This window comes from Miscanthus floridulus, chromosome 13 (assembly GCF_019320115.1).
Source record: "Miscanthus floridulus cultivar M001 chromosome 13, ASM1932011v1, whole genome shotgun sequence".
In the NCBI taxonomy this organism is placed as follows: Eukaryota; Viridiplantae; Streptophyta; class Magnoliopsida; order Poales; family Poaceae; genus Miscanthus; species Miscanthus floridulus.
Window position 1 is genome coordinate 13,607,821 of NC_089592.1, and position 9,309 is coordinate 13,617,129.

At 45.4% G+C, this 9,309-nt stretch overlaps 1 long non-coding RNA gene across 1 annotated transcript; it reads left to right on the plus strand.

Moving 5' to 3' along the window:
• Nucleotides 1-1,721: 1,721 nt before the first annotated feature.
• LOC136498943 (uncharacterized) lies at nucleotides 1,722-6,574 on the plus strand. The gene is made up of 3 exons (XR_010769844.1): nucleotides 1,722-1,953; nucleotides 5,316-5,384; nucleotides 6,360-6,574. It is a non-coding gene; the product is annotated as an uncharacterized lncRNA (long non-coding RNA).
• Nucleotides 6,575-9,309: the final 2,735 nt, after the last annotated feature.

A 9,309-nucleotide genomic window follows, 5' to 3' on the forward strand; every position in this document is an offset into this window, starting at 1 on the left:
CGCCTTGGTGTGCTCATCAGAAAGTTGCAGAATGCAAGGGGACATTGCCGGGATGCGTGGATATATAGGAACGGACTGGTAGCTCGACGAACTGTGCACTCTTATAATCCGTCTTTTTCGGCTTGTTTTTTAAGCTGGAACAGTATTTTTCTCTCACAACAAATTAACCGGAACAATATTTCGGTTTATTTTTTCAGCGAAGCGAAGCGCTGTGTTGGTGTGACACATCGTGGCCAGCACGTGCAAGGAGTGATTCCGCTGAAGTATGCGTTGTACATCGCTTGATCAATGTTCAGGAGACAGACAGGACACAACTTCAGGCAGCGGTTAGCTACAGCATGATCGACCACTTACACCACTCATCTCTTGAACCATATCTCTTGGTGTCTCTTCCACGTCAATATATATATCTATATCTATCTATCTATACTATACTGTAAAGGAGCAAACGAATTAAAAAAATACCTGTCACCTAAAACCATCTTATCCACCTTAGATCTCCTCCCTCGAATATATATACATCTAACGCGTATAGATTTAGTTAACTGTGTGCCCAAAACGTTTTTTTTTCCTGACATCCTGCGTGTTCCGTGAAGTAGAGAGCGCCTCCGCCCGAACTTTTTTCACCCAAGAGGCTTATTACCCGCCCGCTTGTAACCGCCCGAGATAATTGCACGCACTGCCCCTCTTACTCCATCCGTCACCCCTCCCTCCCTATGATCGCCGCCGCCCAAAGCGCCCATCCCGCAACTGCCGCATACGTACCCTTCTTCCCCACGTCCACTCCCCGGCGCTGTTACACGCTCGCCTCCGCTCACCCTATAGGCCGGCGCCGGATCCAAACCACTGCAGCCAGCGACACCAAATGCGTAGGGGAAGGGCTACGCCCCGCCTCCGCCTCCTAATCACGCACCTTTCTGCGGTTTCTTACTCCTCCCGTTCTATGCCGCCCCTCCCTCCCCTCGCTCAACTTGCGACCTCGAGGCAGCCGTGCGGGATCCACAGCGACGGCGGAGGCCAAGACGGCGGCGCAGCAGCAGCCTAACCTAGCACTGGAGTATTCGTGCAACGTCGACGTATCCAGCGAGGCAGATCGGTCGGGTAGAGGCGAGCACCCTTGGCGGGTCTGGCACGGAGGCAGCCCTGCCGGGGTGGAGCCGAGGGCTCAGGAATGGAGGCATCATGTAACACCCTAAATTTTGATTTCTGAAAATTAGATTTATTTTGATTTAATTTTGCTTAGTTGTCTTCATTTTAGGGGAAGAATTAAAGATTTACGAAAATAGATTAAAAATGAATATAAGGTAGAAACAATGTATTGATGCATTCATGGCGCTTCATGGTTTTATTTGTTTGCCTATGTGTGTTTAATCTAGAGTTCAAATCTAATTTTGTGAAAACTCCATTCAAAATCTCTTTGAAAATTTGGAAAAGCTTTTTCCTTTTTCTTTTTTTCTCTTTTGCTTTTTGGCTTGCCTTGCATAGCAGCGCAACCCGAGTTCCTCCCTCAGCGCGGGCACAGCCCAGCAGCAGCTGGTGGCCTGGCCCTCGGTCGGCTCGGCCTCCCCCCCAGCGCTGGTGCAGGCCGCAGGCCCAGCTCCGCAGCCCGCAGCGCAGCAGCGCCCCTCCCCGCCCCAGCCACCGACAGGTGGGGCCCGCTATCAGTGGTATCAGCTACAGTGCCGTCACCCACCTGGGGACGGACTGGAGCCGAGTCGCGCGCAGCCGCCGCCTCCGCTCGATGCAGCCCGGTGCGCACATCCCTAGGATCACCCACGCCTATAAAAGGAGCGCCTCTGTGCGCCGTACCGCCTCCGAAAACCCTAGCGCCAGCCGCCACCCCGTACCCTAGCTCCCGCCCACGCCACCGTCGCACGGAGCCGCCGCCGCCGCTGATCTCCTCCGCCGACGCGCCGCCGCCGACGAGAGCATCCTCAAGAGTTGCGCGTTGTGGTGAGGAACCCGCCCGTACCCTTTTCGTGCTCTCGTTTCCTCTCTAGCCGTCGCTAGGACTCGCCGTTGCAGCACGGCCGTACCCTAGCCTCCTCGTCGCTCGCGCTGCTCGCTCTGGCCGTTTCTCACCGGGGGGATTCGCCCCATCGGCTTCGCCTCGCCGCGCGCTTCGCTCCTGTGCCAGCCGCGTAGGCAGTAGCGCCCCGCAGCGCCGTCACCGGCGAGCTCGTGCGGTGTCCAATGGCCGCGCCGCCGCGCGAACTGCTACCGCTGGCGAGCCATCTCGCCCGAGCGATCCCAGCCGTCCGATTGAGAATCGAGGGCCCAGATCCGATCCAGCAGCGCCGGTCAACGTAGTCAGCAGTGCTGACGTGGCCGCCAGGTGTGCACCACATCAGCCGGAGACCCAGTCAACAGCCAAGCAAGCAGAGACCGTGTCAACCCTGGCCGTTTTGCATATGAGCCCTCGTCGTTTTTAGAAAACAACACACATGCAAGTTCATAATTTCAGACTATGGCATGGCAAAGTTGAAACAGAAGCTCAGAGTTTGACATATATCTGACATAAAAGAATGTCAATTTGGCCTTGACACTGAACGAAAGCTGTAGAGTATTGCAGCTTATGAATTTCCAAAGGAAATGCATTGCTTATTGAAAAACAGGATGTCCATTACAGTCGGAACCGACAACTCTTCAATGTATATAGTTAAAGCAATAGTAGATAGAAGAGTTCAGAGGTTTATATGAAACAAATGTTTGACAGCACAAGTGCATACCAGATAACCGAGGTTCCCAACGAAGCTACATTACCAAAATCAAATTCAGTTGGGATCTAAGAGCATATCCTAAGAGTTTCCCATATTTTATTCCTCAAAACAAGATGTTTGCCAACTCCTAAATTAGTATGGGGAGGGGAAAAAAGAGGTCATCTCCAAGAGTTTTCTATATATTTATCCTAAAAGTTTTTTTCTCGGCACTTTTTTCCCACGACCTGGTCTCATGTTTTGCATTAGGGACCCTGAATTTGTTTCTGTACGCGTATAAGCCTTTCCACTAGATCTTTCTCTCTTGCGCTTTTCTCACATGGGACCCTATCTTTTCTCCTTTTCTTTCCTCACTCCCTTCTTCTTCTCAGGCTCGCAACACACAACGCGCCGACAAGAGCGAGTGGCCTATCCCGGCCGGAAGGGCCACGCGCGACGACAAGGGGTGGTGCAGAGGCATGCCAGCGACGGTTGTGCCTGCCGCTGCCGTGGCCTCCAGGCGGCGGCTACCGAAACCCTAGCAACCGAAAACCCTAGCCGACGTGGAGAGGACGAGTACATCAATGTCGGCGTCAAAGATCGTCTCCCTTGGACGAGAACCTGGTCTATGGCATGAAGGAGATGTCGCGCGGGAAGGACTGCGGCGCGCGGGAAGGATAAGGCGGGCGGGGAAACTCCGGATGCGCGCTCCCAGGCCGCGCGTATATTTGCGCGCAGGTGACGGTGGTTTGCCAAGTGCGGAAAGATGGGGAAGAGATTTGGAGAACTCTTGGAGATGAGTTTTTCTCCTTTTTCCCAAAAAAAAGATAGATGGGGAAAGGATATAGGGCACTCTTGGAGATGCTATAAGGAATGGGAAAGTAGCATTGCTACTTATTGGAGAATGGAGAGATAAATTAGAGCATCTTATGATGAATATTTTTTATCAATAAGACAGATATGATTTTGAATAAAATAAGGAAAGATCACTCATGATGACTCATTGAAATTGCAAGTGAACCAGAGATGGTATTGCTTATTTTTATGAGTCGTAGCTTGTCATAACAATTACATGGATTTACTCAAAAAAAGTAACAGTGATGTAATGAACAGCTCATCAAGAAAATGTGGAATGAACTCACTCAATGTATTCCTGGATAAGTTCCTGAAAAAGAAAAAAAAGATCAAGAAATAGACATTAAGCTCTATACTAGTTTATGGCGGCAAGGACAAGCTGTAAAATTGAAAACTTGTTTCCAAGTTGGCCTTCTAGGTTTAGTCTGTTTATACAGTAAAATTGTAAAGAATTATCCGGCAGCTTCAATTAATCTAATTGGAGAGATCTAATCATATCTATCTGATAGGGAGTGGGGTTGAAACCAACAATGATATAAAAGTTTATAACTAATCAAATGAAATTTAGAAATGCCCTTCTGAACTTACGATGTCACTCCCACCAAATCGCGAAATTCTAAAAGGATGTATCCACTTAAATAATGTCATCAGACATCAGAAGAACAAGAGTCACTTAAATGAGAGTTTGGATTTGATGAATTCTTACATGGATAATTAAATTATCTAACTTCTACTATTCACCTCTTTCATAAAAAAGCACGCAGAGAGGCTGCTTGCTCGATGAATGCCTGCTTCCGCATGGATCTGCAAGCTGGCACCTAACATCCCCTTCCAGGGCAGCCACGAGCAGCCACAACCACCGCAGAGATGCAGTTTGCTGGAGGGCTGATGGAGGTAGTGGTTGCAGCTGGAGCAAAGGGGTGACGCGGAGTCTTGTTAGGCGCACGGGCCATAGGAGACCGCGCGCGGAGAAGGGCCACCGTGCATAAACATGCCATCGTGGAGGCCGCAGAGGTGCCCGCTCCAAGCTTGAGCGTGAAGCAATCAGAGGGGTCGAGGGGCTGTGTCCAGTTGGGGAGGGGGATGGGGAGGAGCGGCCGATGACAGAGGGTGGAGGACGGGGGCCGATTCATGGGCAGAGCATGGTGGACCGACAGGAAGCGTCGAAGGGAGAGGCAGCGGCGGTAGTGTGATTGCAGGCGGGGATGGGTGAGGCCAATGGAGAAAAGGGAGGAGAATTCGAGACAGGGCGAAGAAGTGGATGGGGACCCGACCGATCCAAAATCGGACGATCCATATCAAGTCTTGGGTAGATCAAACGGTTCTCGCTTCTCCGGTTCATTGAGTAGGATTCGTAAAACTCTTTAGAAACCAGACACATGGCAAAATAATAGGCTAGAGTTGTTGGTGCAGATTTCGTCTTTGTAAAGAAGATTAGCAATAAGTTGTCTTTTTTGCACTTTAACCCCTGAGCTTCCAAGTATTAGTAACTATAGTCTGAAACCTTTATAAAATCTCAGTTTTAAATTATTAAAATGCGAAATTAGTTCCTTTTAATAATAGTTTTGCTACTAATATTGTTTTAGCCATAACTTGTGTGTTTTAGCTCCGATTTAGGTGGTTCTTGTGCCTACGAGCTCGTCTCAACGAGTAGAATAGCTTCGTAAGCTTGTTTATGTCTGTATCATGTATTGGTGTACTGTTTTCTAATTTAGTGCATGTTTGGCTTGTATGTGCTCGTGTGCCGATGCTTGTCGTGTATAGGAGAAGAGTTGCACGTGAATCTACAAGAGCTCGACTTTGAAGACTGTGAGCAGCACCAGCTTGGGGAAGGCAAGTGCAGGATCCTTGATCATGCTCTTTACCTTTTCACCTTTAATCCCATTTTATGTATGCATGTGTCTAAATATGAGTAGCCTAAGGATATCCTAGAATTCCATATCCCTAAGTTACATGATGATGATATGTTAATGATGACTTAATGGATATGGAACTATGATAAAATGTTGGCTTTTTAGCAACATGGAACTTAGGGACTCGGGCACATGGTATGTCTTGGTGGTTATGCAGGTGATTATGTTTATGGTAAGTTCGGTTGGTGGCCTATGTTTTATGCCTGAGTCCTTCTTAAGGACCGGTTCGTGGAGCGACCACCTAGGATAACAGTACAACCTCGAGAGCTACATGGCTCTAGCCTTGGCTAAATAATTAAAGGATTCTAGTGCGGTGTTAATCGGGCTGTTCCACGAGGGAGGTCTCAAGATGTGGCAAGGTCCTAGGGGGTCCTCTAGGTGCTTCGGCTCTAGTGGAACCTTAGAAGATTATCGCTGGCTAGATGACTCTTTGTAAAGGCCTCGTAGTAAAACCCTATCTGCTCATCTTGGAAGTGTTTTGGGGAGTGGCCGCCCCGGGGCAAATGGGAATCACGACTTGAGGTGAAAGTGTACAACCTCTACAAAGTGTAAAACTGATATATCAGCCATGCTCAAGGATACGAGCGACCTAGACCCTCATATGATTAGAAATGGATCAACTGGCGGACAGAAGATGGTTTCTCATGATGGAGGTTGCTACCTCGGTTCGGTTGAGGTTGCCACCTCGGTTTGATGGAGGTTGCTACCTCATGTTAAGATAATGATATTAATGATGTTATACACTCTTAATTAATGGGTTGGGATCTTATACTTGATCAACAAAAATGCTTACCGCAGTCAACCAAGTCAGCCTATCCTTTGTTCAAGCCTTCATGTCATTTACTTCCGCCTGTACTTGCATGGACTCACCCTTGCTATTTCCCCACACCCCCAGACTAGTAGCAGCTGCTCAAAGGATTGATGAAGGTGCCATGGAGTTTTCTAGAAGACCTTCAGGAGCGCTTGGTGTACGGAGCCCCCAGTCAACCTTCCGGTGGAGTGGAGTTCAACTACAAGTTTAGAGTTTCCGTTTGTGCTCTTTTGTAAGACCTTTGTGTCTTCTGTGTAATAATATTATGAGTTATGTAATAAACATTGTTTTGATGTTAACTGATGATGTCACTATATATATGAAAATTGATCCTGGCATACATATAGACTGCATTCGATTTTGTCCTTTAAAATCGGGTGTGACACATCACAGGCGGGGAGCAGGTGAGGGCGACCACCTTCTGTTGTTCTCCGCCGCTCCCCTCTCCACATGCACCCTTCGAGTTCGGCATCTCGGTAATGAAGCGCTTCCTCTGTGGTGTCTGTTACAGTGCAACTGCATGTTGCAAACTTCCTGCCTGTGTGGAGTAGATAACCTTGCTAGAAGGCAATTGTGGCCCAAAAATTGGCAAATCATCAACGCTTGATTGCTGGTTTAAAAGCAATCATCTGCAAGTAGGCAAGCTTTTATTCTGTAATTTTCATCGGCCTGAATATGTGGTATCTAATCATTCTCTAATAAGCAAATCAGTTAAGTTTACAATGATAATGCCTTCATGTATAGTTTGATTGCTTTGGGGTTTCTTTTCATGTGCTCAAAGTCTAATGAACGATAATGAACTGCTTATATTAGTCAGTTCTATTTCATTTTTAAGACTCAAAAAACTTGTGATTGCACATTGGCATATTGAGGATGGGATTTTTGCGATTTGCTACAGTTTAGTTGTTTTTATAAGGTATGGTCGTTGTTAATTGAGAGCTTCTATGGAAAGTTAAAATCATCTGATTATTTTACGTAATAATGTCCTGATGACATCAGAGCTTGGGCATGGCACATGTTTGGAATACTGGACACACTATCATTAGGGCTCGTTCGGTTTAGCTCAAACCAGGCCAGGAATAATTCTGGTTGACAAAACTTATTCAAATTAGACAACGAATCCGAGCTGGAATATTTCCAGGGAGTCGTTCCCCTTCAACCGAACGTAGCCTTAAGGGTTGGTGATCTGGATCATGGTGGTATAGTGACTAGGAATGTACTTGGAGTTCAGCGCTTGGGGAATGAGTTTTCTCCTACTTCGGGCACACTTCAGATGGTTGCCGTAGTTCATATATGCACTGTTGACAGAAGTTGACATGTCAAAGTGACAATTAAGCATGAGCTTCAATTATTTGTTCCTACCACTCAGTAGATTTATTTATTTGCTAAACTTGTTGCATAAATAATATGTCAAAAGGCTGAGGCTTACCTGAACCTGAAGAAGACTTGGATACTTTAGCTTCATTTGACAAGGTATATATTCTGGAATATGCCTTTTCGAATTGCTAATTTATTTTCACGTTTTTACACATCAAATTAATTATGTTCTACACTATTGATATAAATATTAGTATGACCTCAAAAATATTAACGGCAACTATAAAATTTTGTTTCTTTGTATGTTGTCTATGCCTCCGCAACAAATTAGAGACAACTTTTATGGTATTTATTTACTCTATGGATTCAGCAAACATCTAAGAGACAGTCTCTTATCTAAGAGATAACAAACTTACATGTATCATATGCAATATTGCACATGTATTATTGGATGGTCGAGGTGGCACTATTGTAGTGTTAAAGAGGTGGCAATTCTACATGCCCTTAGATGTATTAAAAGGTGGATGGACATCATGTGCAATTAAATCTTTTTTTTTGCATATATGTCGTGTGCTTATTTGAAGTTAATGATGATAGTTGCCTCATAGATGCTATCTTCAGTTGAAGCATTGACGAAATTGGTTTTAATCATTGCAGTCACTTGAAAGTGTTGAAGAAGCTCTGGTTAAGTTAGAAAATTTGCTTCAAGAATTACATGTTTCCAGCTCCAACTCTGGTTAGGAGGATCCAAAGGCTGCATGCTCTGATCTTGAAATGATAAGAATACTGAAGAAAGAAGCTGACTTTCTTGAGGCATCCTTTCCAGCAAAAGCAGAATATCTGGAGGTGGGCCTTTTGGCTTTATTTTATTACTTCAGTATCTCTTAGCCAAACATGTTGCTTGTAAGAAAGGATAGCCATGCATTAATCCAAATCTTTGATATCATTGTATCGGGAAGAGTTCCTTTTATGGATTTCTGTTACGGGCAGTCCATCATGATACTCCTAGGCGAGAATATTTACTTGGATTACTGTTAGTTTCAGCTTATGTTTTTGGCTTCTGGTCAAAATCTAGAAGGTGGAACAAACAACTAGATTTAAAATTGGATGTCACGAAGGAAACACTGCATTTGTATTAGAGGTCATTAAAAGAAAGTCTGATGACACTTTTCACTACCGGAATCCTTAAATTTGCCGAGTGTTTTTATGTTTGCCGAGTGTATTTCCTCGGGCACTCGGCGAACAAGTTCTTTGCCGAGTGCTGGAATAAAAACACTCGGCAAATTTGCTGGATTCTATGGGAACTATTATGAGGGGTATCTATTTTATTTACCGTTTGTCAGTATATTAAGAAGAAAATAATAACAAATAAAATAGATCCCTGTTTTATTTTTATTCAAAAGCCAATGCACAAAAAACAGCTCACAAAAGCCATTTTTTAAATCAAAAGCCTAAACAAACAGACCCTAAGTGTAATTTCTCATGCTAAGCAGAGGTCACCATCTGTCTATCCTCCTGGTGGAGTTTACAGCATAAGTTAATTATGTCCTTAATCTACCAGTTGGAGATACTACATGCCAAACTGCATATTTGCTTACGTTACATTTGTAACTAGAATTGGTTTGCAACCACGGTAAATATGCTATTTTCATGGTTTATTAGGCCAATGCATTTAGAGGCTGAGTTGCGTGCAAGAAGCCCTCCAAGAGGGAGGAAA